The following is a 13,585-nucleotide window of genomic DNA, read 5'->3' as shown; positions in this document are numbered from 1 at the left end:
AATCTCATTGAATGTTTTTTAGAAGGAAGTTTCGAATTGATCAATCTATGTAGCTTATACCAATTCAATTAGATTTTTTCCGATTCTCATCAGTGCTTTTGGCTTCCGTATGTTAGTGTTCAATTCAATTTTATAATTGTCATTATTAATGATATAACAACCGGTGTCCGATGTAGGCAGGCTCTAGTCCGAAACTTGTCCGGTTTTGTGCCGAGGTCAACCAATTCGATATCCTAACTAGACAGGATATCGAATTGGGGTTCTAGTCTAGGCTACCGCTCCATTGGTCTGGGGGGCTTCTTTTTCTACCATATAATATTACCCATATAGACATTCCGGGCTGGATCATCCTAACCTATGAGGATTTGATAAACCACCCACCGCCGCCAATCATGGTCGGTACCGTTCAATACTTCTGGAATACTTCAATTCAATACATAAGAGACTACCTGGGTCTTAAATGTATATTTTCGTGCAAGCTGCGCAAACGTTCGTTCCGACATGACTCCCACCGATAGTTGTGTATAATATCAGACACGATGCGATCGGAATCGACAAACATCGGTGCCACGGGAGCCAAATTGCTAGCTAAGTTATACGAATGAAATAATGTCGGCAAAGCAAGAAAAACAAACAGACTTGGTCGAGCCTCCGGGGGAGTGTCAACAATTTTGTGTGAAAAATTGGACTTGAGTGCATCCAACAAATTAGAAAATGGCATTCCCTGCAGATTTTGAGAATTGCACATTTGGTCCATCAACTTTTAAATACTTCATGAGGATTCTTCCCTTCTTCTTGTTGAAGAAAGTTTTGAATTGAAACAGAGCCTCAAGTGTGCGCAAGTTTAAGATCATAATCAGATTAAGGACTCAATTTCCATCCATCATCCCAAGTGCATCCTCGTTGTGAGAGACTCTCTTCACGGTGATACGGTTTTGTTCTCATTAAAAAATCGAGGATGATAAGTATACATCTTTGTTGTGTATCCTTAAACGAACGTCATGCATCGTTTTGTTCAATTACCGAACACCAAGCAAGGGCGTAGTATAATTTATTCTGCTTTTAATTTCTTCAGCGTATCCTTTCTTACATCCTGTCTCAACTTTAGACTTCAACACCCACATTACCATTTCCTTCATTTTTTCCATTTTTAATTCATTTTGAAACTTTCTGCTGGAGCAAACATGAAATGAATTTTCCCGTTTCCTTGGGATCATAAACCATTGTATCAACAATACAATAGCGCAGTTATCCGTGCCTTAGGGCCGGTCCGAAAGTGGAAGGAGTGCAGTGGGATCCTGCCAGCGTCCTGATAGCCCCAAACTATATGTACATTATATATAAAGTCTCATTTTGTATGGAAGACCATTTGTTGTAATTATTTACGTATGGCGGACGACTCTGCCAGGCGGAACAATGAACAATTCAACGTCAAGGACAATGGTTGGGACGTTCGCATGGAATTGCTTAAATCTGATTAAAAATGTCGTCAAGTGCGGTGCACTTGATTTGCTGAGAACTCACCAAGTGCACCGTGTCCCTTTTCATGCGGAAAAGCAAAAAATCACCAGATATGAGCGATTGGACGGACTTCGGGTGATTGAAAATGGCCGTGGTTGCTCTGAGTCAAGTCATAATACTTCAATTTTTATGGTGACCGCACTGTACATAATAGGGAATAAGGACTTGATATTATGAAGGAGGAAAGGATAATACCTTCGGACGAAGTCTATGACAAAGAAGTAACCGGCTGGGGTTTCGGCTAGGGATTTTTCTTCTTCCAGACAGTTTTAAGTGCATTTGTTGATATGTTTCACCGCCAGAAGATTGTCTGGTATTGTGTGCTTTAGTAGAATAGATTATTCTGGCTTTATCGAACTAGATTTTCCCTCATAAGTAACGATAAGAGAGTTCTCCAGAATGCCAAAAACATACCTAAGATGTGTCAACTCTTAAGGAATGATATCGAAAACGAAGAAAAGCAATATCTTCCCAAAGCGCATTATCAAAACCAAGCAGTTTGTCACACCAGACTGAAGAAACCTCCTTGAAATCGCAATATCATATAAATAAAAGTATAATAATAATTTGTTTCAGGAGTGAAAATGTCATGAAAGATGAGGTTTCGTGCTATCTTCCTATTTTCGAAGCATCCTGCCCGGAGTTTACTATGTTTGGCGCACCGAGCCTCTATATGTCCGACCTATGATCTTGATCGCACACTACTTACACTCAGAAGCATACCATCATCAACGGCGCAACAACCGGAATCCGATCAAGGCCTGCCTTAATAAGGAACTCCAGACATCCCGGTTTTGTGTCGAGGTCCACCAATTCGAAATCCCTAAAGGCTGTCTGGCGTCCTGACGTACGCCATCGTTCCATCTCAGGTAGGATCTGCCTCGTCTGCTTTTTATATCATAGATATTGCCCTTATAGACTTTCCGGGCTGGATCATCCTCATCCATACGGATTAAGTTACCCGCTCACCGCAACCTCTTGAGCCAGATTTTATCCACAACCAGATGGTCATGATACCGCTCCTAGATTTCGTCGTTATGTAGGCTACGGAATCCTCCATCCTCATTTAGGGGGTCAAAAGTTGCTCGGAGGATTCTTCTCTCGAACGCGGTCATGAGTTCACAATTTTTCTTGTTAAGAACCCAAGACGCATGATAGGGCATCCCTTTTCCTAGACCGTTGTTGATGTTGAATGGTCTCGACAGTGATCCTGCTGCTTTTATCTGGCTTCGCAAATTGGTCAGGCTCAGCCTATTCAGTATTATTAGTTATTATTTTCGTTGGGATACTGAATTTCTTCATAGCCGTGTACATTTTTACCCTGGCTATGATATCATAGGTGGCCTTAAAGTCGGTGAAAAGATGGTGCAACTGATGTCTATATTCCAACAGTTGTTCCATCGTTTGCCGCAGAAAGAAAATCTGATTTGTTGCGTAGTTTCCTGGAGTGAAGCCTTTTTGGTATGCATATGGGGCTATCCGACCTAGCAAGATAGCGGAGAATATCTTATAGATGGTACTCAACAACGTGATACCTCCATAATGGCTGCACTGTGTGATATCCCCCTTTTTATGTATGGAACAGATAATGCTTCGTTGTCAGTCGTCGGGCATTGATTCACTGTCCTACACCGTGAGCATCAGTTGAGGAACCGCTTGGTGTAGTTGGTCGCCTCCATATTTAACCAATTCGGCAGTAATTCCGTTGGCTTCTGGCGACTTATGATTTTTAAGCCGATGAATTGCACGGACTGTTTCTTCAAGAAAATATAGGACTACGAAAATAAAGTATAAATATAAGTTCATGGTGCCCAACTTTTAACCGTATATTGTGATGCGAGGTGGAATTACATCTTCTGCAGACAGATGACAGAAAGACAGAGGTCATTATTTGTTTCGCTAGACGAGGATATTTTGTTTTTTTTTTCTAAATGAATTCTATTATTTTGAGTAATTCACTCCCAGCCAATTATTACAGGCCAAAGTAATGTTTTTTATTTCTGTGGAATGTCACAGTGTACCAAATTTTAGGACATCAGTGGTAACGCAGCCAAAGGGCGCTAACAACAAAAATAGCAAGGAACTCTCAAAGCCGCAAAGCAAAATGGGGGCCTCCAGATTAATGGAAGAAAAACACTTCGGGGTAGTAAAAATCTCATGTAGTACATCATCGCAGATCAAATTTTCAGAGGGCATTTAACCAACAGACAAACTATGTCTGAAATATTTTTCAGCTCCCAACAGGATCTCCCGAAGAGCTTGCTTCCCTCCCTGTTCGGCACCAGATGCCTTTGGAGCGACCCACTCGTCGGGTATACCCAACAATGGAGTTGTTGCCTTCAGTTAGCGGGCACGCAGGCGAAATTCTTCAATCAATATTGCATCGAGCAGGACAGTCCGATGACACGGCGCAGACAAACGTTGATGAGGGCGTGGAATTTTCGAGTAACAGTGGCGGTTACTTTCTAACTACTAACGTCATATAGCGGTAAAGGGGTGACATTGGCGAGGAAAAGTCGCACTTTTTGGGTGTTGAGTTACATTACCATTTAGATAAAACAATAAAAGGGGATCTAGCACTGGTTATGCATCCGTGAACGTAGATAGTTAGATTGCGATGACCACTCAGACTGAGAACCTTGCTTTTGTTGTGCTTATATTCAGTGAGGCTCTGTTTGCCCTACTGACTCTGTGACTTAGTAAGGGGGGACGTGAAGGTGTTTGATGATGTGATGTGATTGTTCATATGCTGCCGTGTTAAAATCCATTCCCATCGAAGGGTTTGTGCTCGACAATATGCCGCCGAATGAATGATAGAATCAATAGCATTGCGGTGCATTTGCACGAGGAGCAACTTAAGAGGAATTTTTTAGAGGACCTATTGGGTGGAAAGCCAACCAAGCTTTCGGAAGAAATCATTTAGGTTATAGAAGATGAACATGTAGGGTCGACAGGTTTCACCACATAAACTTTGATCTCCTAAGAATCATGTAAACAGTAAACCACAGGAAAGCGTCATGTCCATGGAGAATGACGATACTGCAACATTGGAGAATTGCTCCAAGCATTAATGGAGCACTAAAACACTACAAGGGCAATTTCTGAGTATAACATTAGAATAGCGCCGGCTGGAGAGTATTGGGGGTACCGCGAGCAGACTTGGGGCTTACAAGGAAGGAAGTAAGCAAGAATTTGGAACTCTTGGAAAAACCAACAGCTTGCTTCTTTCTTGGATCCAAATTAAAACATATGTGTCTTTCAGAGTTTCTTACTTGGGATCTCCTGGATATCCTAGTTCGATTGAAAGCCGCTGAAACAATTTCGGAGGCAACTCGGAAACAGAGAGAACAGTTAGAAATCCGAGGAGAACCGATTGAAATTTCTATATAAGAAAGTGATGTAAAGCTGGGCAAAAATGACATCAGGAACGATTTGACCAGGTGAGAGATCACAACAGAGTTATCATTGACGCGTATGAGATGAACAGTTTGGGTAAGACAGTCACTTTTTCAAGGGACGTACCCTGGTGAAAGAAGAACCTAGCCAGAATCAGAACAGTGGTCCGAAAATTTTTCAACCGCCGAAACAAACCGAGGACTGGCCGAGGTACAAAAATGCACCGACGACGGACAGCGAGGAGAGAAGCGCAGTAAAATATCATCAAGTATTTCATGGAAATATCATCAAGGGATTCAATAAACCACTAGACCATGCGAGCGATTTAAGGTTGTAGCTCAAGGAGAGCCAAAGTGGAAACCCGATATAAGGGCTAGCAGCCCGGAGATCACTATTTTCTGTCAGGATACAGTTGAGACCACCACGAAAAAGGAAGTTAAGAAGAACTTGCAGAAGTAGCACGACCTTATCGGACTGCAACAATCTGCGGTGAAAACGTTAAGGAAAACTTACGGTGAAGCACAAATATCCATCATAATCCTGCCAATGGAGGTAGCAACTGATAACAGCAGAGAGACTAAGAATGTGTCGGCTCAGGGAGCAGGTGGCACTGAAGCGATGTTTTTGTTTTTCTGGCTTCAGTCACATTGCGAAGGCATGCACCAGGTCGAATTCTTACTGTGCAAAGGGAAAGAAAGTGCGAACCATCGGCACATTGCATACAGCAGTAGATAGTTGGACAACAAGAGGACCCCAACGCAAATCGCAGATGAAGTTGATACAAATCAACCTCAACCATTACCAGGCGACATAGGGCCAAGTCTCGCAAACCATCTGCGGGAAAGACATTAATGTGACTATAATTATTGAGCTATATCTAAATCACGGTGGTAGCATATGGGTCAAAAACCAAACGGGCCAAGCGCCGCTATGCGGGTCTAGTGAATAAGCCTGCCAGAAACTAATGGGGCATCCGGAGGATGGATCCGCCAGAGCAAATGTGGCCGAAATTCATAGCAGAAGATTTCTAAGGAGTGGGTTCTTATATGGGCTAGTCGGACAACGAATATGAGAGGACGTGTTCAACTCGAAGCCTTTACGAAGGAGCCTGAAATCAATAGTGGATATCAGGTCTACTATTGCGGCGAAAGCTTTTGAGAGGGACACGATTTCGAAGCCTTGCATATCTCTGGATGGTGCGGCCAGAGAAAAAAAAACAAATCCCGATGACTGATGGAAGCATGTGACTTCTCTTCTGTAGACAACCCAACTGATGGAGCAGCGAAATGGCAGACTTTACCAGAGGCTTAGGAGAAAGCCCGGTAGCGGCGATCGAGAAGAGGCACATAGGCCACTGTAGGGCTGCCAGAAAAAGGCTCCCCAGAGAAAACAAAACTGCTTCAAAAAGTCGTGTGATCTCCCCGATATATACCCTTGTGGTGGGGTCCACAAGTTGATAATGAAAAAGCTGCGAAGATCACTTCAGATGATCTACCTGCGTCTCCTGAAAAATATTGTTGCCACTTCGTTTTTTACCACGAAAACAGCGGAAGGCAAACGGTGGTCCAGCTCAACAAGCTGGTAACCTTCAATAGCTGAGAAGGAGGTAAGGGAAATGTGTGGTAGGATAAGCTACAACAAAGCTCCAAGTTTGAAGGTGGCAATCAACACTAGGCCCGACCTTTTCGCTAATGCATTCCTTCGAGGCGTTCATAAAAGAAAGAATATTCCCCGCTTAGTGAAAAAGCAAAAGTTAGCGTTGCTTCCCAAATTCAATAAGCCACCTGCAGATCTAACATTATATCGCCCAATCTGAATGCAGAATTAAAGGGGATCTTTGCGAGTCTGGTCGAGAATTACCTCGCAGATAGGACTCTCTGGTATGAAACGAATGGACGCCCAAAGAATACGTCGTCACAGCAGGATACCGTACGGCTCGGTATTGGGCGCCTGGTGTGCAATGTCATGAATAATAGGGTGCTTGCTTTTCCCGTTCCAGAAAAGACTACGATTATCGGCTTTGCGGATGACCTGGGATGGAGAGGTATATGCGACGGAGACAGTAAAAGCGGCAAATTTCTTGCTAGTAAGAGCCGGGCTAACCTAAGCAGATGAGAAAACGGAAGCAGTTTTAATAACGAATTCGAATTCGAAGAACACTGTGAGAGTGGAAGTCGGTGGACATATAGTCGTGTCAAAGTCTGTTGATACGCTGGATGGTAGATTTTGTGCCTCTTGTCTCCATCCAGATCAGGCCTTTCACAGAGCAAAATGGGGCAACTGATTAAGACGATAAAAGCTGAAGAAAAAGCATTTAGGTCCAACTAATCTGGGATGGAAATATCGTAACAAATTGAATGCACATGACACGCACAATGGGGTACTCTGGCTATCAGCATAGGGAGGAAAGACGCAAAACATCGAAGCAATGTGGTCAGCATTACGCTCGTCGGAGACTATTATCCTAATTTAACTGAGTCGATTGGTATGCAATATCTAGCCACGATAACAAATCCCTCTACTACCAGCAAGATTTGAACCGCAACCCTCCGCTACGATAGCCCAGCGCTCTAACCACTTGAGCCATCCGGACATAGACCAAGCTTTTGAGATGTTCTTTACCGCCTTCCAGGCAACTTGATCGACAGAGAGCAGGCTGAAATTCCGGATAAACTAATCGCTAATATCAGAGCGACATATGATGGCGCAAAATGTCACGTGCTACATCGAGGTAGCATCTCAAGGAATTTGAGTTCCAAAGTAGAATCCGCCAGCGTTGCAACTGACACTGAAAATTTTTTTCTTATTTTCGCTGCCGTTCTTTATGCTGCCTTGTCTGGAGGACGTGGAGGAGTTCAATGGACGATGATATCTTTCCTCAAACACCTCAACTACGCTGATGATACCTATTTCTCTCTCACCGGATCATGGAATTCGGCCAAATGCACTAGATTTGGAAAGAAAGGCAAGCATAGATTTGGACTGAAGATAAATACCAGCAAACCCAAGTTTCTCAGTCTGACAGATAGTTGCACTCTTCTTATCTGCATTAATGCGAAGGTGTCGTTCAATTTGTATACTAGGAAGCGTGACACCGAACTGTATACCTCCGGACGCATTAGGAGCGTTAGATCCGCTGTCTTGTTTAAGATCTGAGTTATCTTAACACTAAGATTAAGTTGAGATTGTTCCGTGCTGGTGTTATTACGGTGTTGCTATATGGGAGTAGTACATGGAAAGTAACTCCCACTGTTAATCACCTGCACGCTAACCTCATAAGAAAAACTTGGCCTGCGCACAGGCACTCGTAGGCATTGTGATCTGAAGGTGCAACTGGCAGTGGATAGTTCAAACATTAAGGAGAGGCGAGAATTGCATTCTGCATGCAGTGAACTCCAAGAAGGGCACAGACCAATAATGAAGGGTTGGACAAGCAAGCCAGCACATGTTAACAATCCTGGAAAACAACTGAAGTGTCATGTTGTTGTTTTTTGTTTGTCCCCTAGGACAGAGCGGGCTAACAGTCTAAATAAGCCCTGATACTATCCCCGAAGTGCACCAACAGGACTGATGGCAGGCTCTTAGCTTATGTTACCGGAAACACACTATCGTTTATGGTCTGAACATCGAAGTCGATGGTAAATGACCAAAAGGCAGGCCGAAACAACGATGGTTTGATACGCTGGATGGGGCTTCGAGAGCCTCGAGATTACATCCTGATCAAGGTTTTAATAAAATAAAACGGCGAAACCGATCACGCGCGCCGGGCTTTTCAGGACTTAAAAAGGGATAAAAAACAAGGGCATTAACAGTGCCCGACAAAAAAATTTATTAAACGATTTTTCTGATTGAAAGTAGACAAATGAAGGATTCTATAAATGTCAAATTAGAAGAAATTAATTTTTGCTTTTTTTTTTATTTTCGGTCTTTAGTGTTTCGTATGATCGCCTTTCGCCCTAAATCACCTATGCAATTCGTGCGGGCATCGATTGGTATATATTTTCCCTAAAATCGTCCGAAATTTTATTAAGCCATATCTCTTCTAAAGTTTTTTTCTAGATTTGCTTTGTTCCTTATCAATCTTTGTTGCAGTGGCCGCTTCATAAAGGCCCATAAGTTCCGCAGTTTGTACAGCACACTGGACTGCTAGGTCGCAGCGAATTGAATTTCGACTCATCAGAGAATACAACTCGCTTCCAATCGTCCACAGTCCAGTCACGTTGTTCCAATGCCCAATTCAGCCTTTTTTTTGAATATAGCCTTCGTTAAATCGGCTTTTTTGCTGGTCTCCGAACCCTCAGTCCTAATTCATTCAGCCGTCGTTGCACCGTTCCCACACTAACTGACACATTTTCCCCTTCCAGCATTTCAGTACGTAATTGAAGACCAGTTGCAAATCTATCTCGATGCTAGATCTAATGACCACCTGACCAAGGCAGTAATCACCTGCTTCCTTCCGCTTCCTTGTTTTCGTCCCATAATGCCCTCTCTGATATACTTTTTAAAAAAATGTATAATACTCGCCTCAGAACAATTGATTTTTCTCCCTATTTCCCTATTACTATCGCCTCGTTCCGGCAAAACCAGATTACGGACCTTTTCCTCAGCACTTAACTTTTTCCTTCCTGACATTGTTTTCACATAAAGCTAGGGGTTTCACTCTCTCTCCATCCAAACCTCCAAGCAAACTGATGTTGAACTAAATCTGAATATAACAATCCTTTCATAACACCAATATTTAAATTTAAATCTCATAACAGACGTGATTAGGCCTAATTGAAAAGATGAAATCATAAAAGTGTTAAGTGCCAACATTTTTTTGTCGGGCACTGTATTTTGCCCACTAGGTGATGCAATGGCGTAGTTTCTTTAAGTAATTTACAAATATTGACAGAGTCTGTAATGATAGCAACCTTCTAGTCACTCATCCTCAAAGTCACCATGATGGCCTGAAACATGGCAAAAAGTTCAGCCGCCAAAACCAAACTGGGGGCTTTGCCACAGGTAACCCCAAATCATACGACAGGATAACCTGAATTTGATCAGAGTTTGCGAGGATAATATTGGGAATAACAGTGTCAAACAAGCTCCAGACCGACTTATAAATCGAGGAGGGACCATTTTCAGCATTCGGGTACTGAACCACTAAGTTTTTGGGATTTCTTTCCTTTAATTTAAGAAATTCTTTGACTGCCAGGAGGGGTCTTCTGAAACGGAGAGACGGCTCCTTGGCTAAAGCAAAAATCTGGTGCCATGGGGTGGTTCTGGTCAGCCCCGGGCATCTTCTCAGGATACAAGCAGATACTGAGTTGAGCTTGTTTTCAAAATATTTAGGCGAATTCATAGTGGACGTAGCAGCATACTCTATAATGGGCCTTAGCATAGATCTAGGGAGATTGATGACATTACGGGGTGTGAGACCCCAAGAGAAACCTGTTGAAAAATTAATCAACCAGCCGCCTTTTATGGTCTTGGAAATAATGGACTTCAAGTGGTCTCTGACCGTCCTCGTTATCTCCCTATCTAAAATGGTGATGAATTTGACATGGACAATCCGGGAGCAGAGCTAACACCTGCTGACCTTTACCTTCTGCTATGGAAATGTGTAAAAGGATATCATTGATGCAAGCAGATGTAGATTTTCCTGCCGAATAGGCATAACAATTTGCAGGCAGGACTTTGTATTCATCAATGAAATTATTGATATGAACCTCAATCATAGAATTAAGCAGTTTGACAAACAAATTGATGAGAGCAATAGGTCGGTAACTGGTCGAAAGTTCTGGGTCCTTAAGTGTTTTTGGGATGGGTACCATACGAATGATAGACCAGTCTTTAGGAAGACTCAACTTGCACCAGATGAGGTTAAGCCCCTATAGCAGCGCAGAGAATGTTTCCGCCGCCAACCAGCTTACGTGCTGATAAGTGATATTACCCGTGTCAGGTGCGGAGGCACGCTCGTGTCTAAGCAAGGCAGCAGTCAGTTCTTCTAGAGAGAAGGGCTGAAAAATAGTGGATATCTAAGGATATCCGGAAGAGAGGGGGTGAGGATATTCAAGATATTCAAGGTTTTTCTTAGGACCCCAACATGGGGTCACTAAGGTAACCACGAAAACCCTCAATGAATTTCCAGAAGGAATCGACATTTTTTGTCACAGATAAGTCAAACCAAATTTCACGTCAACGCTTCCGCTTCGCGTCAGCAACAACCATCTTCCACAGACGTTTAGTCTCCTCAAATAGGAGAAAATTCGCTCTGCTGGATCTAGCCCTTAATCGCCTATACGTGATTTGTTGGCTTTTAAACTATAATTTAAGCAGTTGCATCAGCTATTTCCCTTTTCCAAGGGTTAGTAAGGGTAGAAATATCTACTTGAAGCGCTAAGTAAGGAGTGTTAAGGTCTTTACGAATGGTGGAATGTGGCTTCATGGAGAGCCTGTCAGTAAAACAACTCAACTTTCTAGTGAACCAGCGCGAGATTTCACTTACTGCGGAGTACTTAGGGATATCCGCCAGAATCCCAGCGAGTATTCTTCGGATATGTGGCTTCCCTGAGCAGTGAGATCATGAGGGGTTTTAAAAATTGGGGTTGTTGAAGTATAGCGTAGAGGCGGCGGGTTTGTTGTTGATGATAATCTGACAAAGAGCAGAAAATTGTAGTTTGCACGTTAATAACCATCCACTGAACACTCCGAAATTTTTTTGGCAACCAAAGGGAACTTATTCACAGGAGGGAGGGGTTGAAAATATGCTCCGATGCTGGAAAAGCATAAATCCTATACCAACTCAAAAGTGTCCCTCATCGATTTGAATACACTCACTCCTCGATTGAACTGAATTTAGCACTGAAAGGAGAGGAGGATTCTGTTACCTCCCTCCAGCCGTTCATCATAAATCCATCATTTCCCTGAGCCTCGAAACGGTGCTCACAATGGTAATCGATTGCTTCTAAATACGACTAATGCCGTCTTCCTCCCGGGAGGACACACTAATCATGCGAGCCGACGGCAGATGCATCTTTTCTATTGACTGGTCCAGACGGGGCTCCGGCAGACAAGGAGCAATTGTCTCCGTCCCGTTGTAATCCAACACCAATCATGCGAAAACAAATTGTCGCTGTCGACTGGCACGAGAAAGGAATCTCCCATCCATCAACGGGCGAAGAAATGGGCACAGCACCCACGAGCCGAGTCTCCAATTTCCTGCTATCCTTGCAAATCCACCCCTGAACCGCGCCAGGACGGCAGGCAGGAGGGAGCAGTTATCCTCCGCGAGGCTGCATCCGGCCCGTCTTCCCCGCGACCCAGCAGGAGGACACTCACCGCCGCTCGGGGAGCCTGCCACCACAGGGCGCCCGAGTGATATCAATATTCGGTCGAAACTTTAAGGAAAATCGACGGAAGCGGAAGGCAAAAAATCGAAACGAGGTCAAATTGGCCCTTTAAGACCTCTCCTTGGGGCGCCCGGGCGTGCGGTGGTGAAAAGTGGCGCGACCCGGCACAAGGACACTTTCCGCGAGCCCTCAGCGATCCTGAAGGGTCGTTGCACCTTCGATCCAATTAATTGGCGAACCCACGACTAGGCTCGGTCGATGCTGGAAGAAGGGCGCGCCGGGTGCCGCGGGGGCATTTCCTTCCGCTGGAAAAACTTCTTCGCGCCGAAAGCCGTGCTCGCGGCGCGCCGCAACGCACCCCGTCGCGTTGACATAGTTCCTCCAGCAGCCGTGCAAGAAGTTGTGTATCGGAATTTCGCTCTCTTCGGCCGCGAGTCATCAACAACAAGTGAAACGGATAACGTCAACAGAAACTTGACGACGTAAACAAAACCTGCGAGGGAAGGAGACAGGCAACGGCTCGGCGCGAGGACGAAGAGAACGCGTAGGGGGTGGACTACGAGGGGAACGTCTAATTTGCATGGGTGTTGACATTGCAGACGAATTTTTCTCGAGCGACTGCGAGCCGTGGGAAAATTCGAATTTTCCATACTTTTGGGCCGGAGCGGCGCTAGGCGAGGTCATGGTTGGAAAACTGCCTCGGCCGGGGCTGCCGGCGCAGAACTGACCCGAATTATTCTCATGAAAGGCAAAACCACTTACACGGCAACGGTCCACGTCTGGCGATCCTCCGCTCCTCGGCCAATTGGACTTCCTTCACGCAGCTCACGTCCGGCCACACTTTCCACACGCACTTTTCACGCAATTCCACTGCACCCACGGTCCCGACCCGAGTCACTTTGCACGTGAATTTCACTGGCTCGCGAATTGCGCAACGCTTTCCTCACTGCACCGCAATCCCGTACGGAAGTTTTCATTTAATTTTTGTGCGTTTTTTTCGCAGCCTCCTCGCGAGGTTTTCCACCAAATCAACGAACGACGGCGCGACCAAGACACGGCGACAGCCTCAGAACCGACGAGCGACGACGACCCGAGCGCGAGCAGCAGAAATTGTTGAAGCAGCCAAGCGAGGCGACGACCACAAGAAGTTTTGACAGATGACGGCCGAGCAGCGCAACTAAGAGCGGCTGCTGGAGGCGGAAGAGAGCGCGCTGGAGCTCGAGTTGCAGACGGAAGAGCGCGGCTGAACTGGACGAAAGTCGGCGGTGCACGTTGTCTGCACGGTTTGTGTGCGTTTTGTTGTTGCGATGCAACCGGCCGGCTGCAGAGTGGAA

The 13,585-nt window shown here is 44.7% G+C and overlaps 1 protein-coding gene across 15 annotated transcripts in view; it reads right to left on the bottom strand.

Annotated features, from left to right (window-relative positions):
• The window catches only part of LOC119653637 (uncharacterized protein CG43867), a 466,832-nt gene extending 453,460 nt beyond the window's left edge, over positions 1-13,372 (bottom strand). For all 15 annotated transcript variants that reach the window (XR_005249729.1, XM_038058419.1, XM_038058420.1 and 12 more), the window contains exon 1: positions 13,014-13,372. The gene's annotated coding sequence lies outside the window, so the exon portion shown is untranslated. The remainder of the gene's footprint in view (positions 1-13,013) is intronic.
• Positions 13,373-13,585: the final 213 nt, after the last annotated feature.

This window comes from Hermetia illucens, chromosome 4 (assembly GCF_905115235.1).
Source record: "Hermetia illucens chromosome 4, iHerIll2.2.curated.20191125, whole genome shotgun sequence".
Lineage (NCBI taxonomy): Eukaryota > Metazoa > Arthropoda > Insecta > Diptera > Stratiomyidae > Hermetia > Hermetia illucens.
This window is presented reverse-complemented; position numbering and strand designations above follow the sequence as displayed.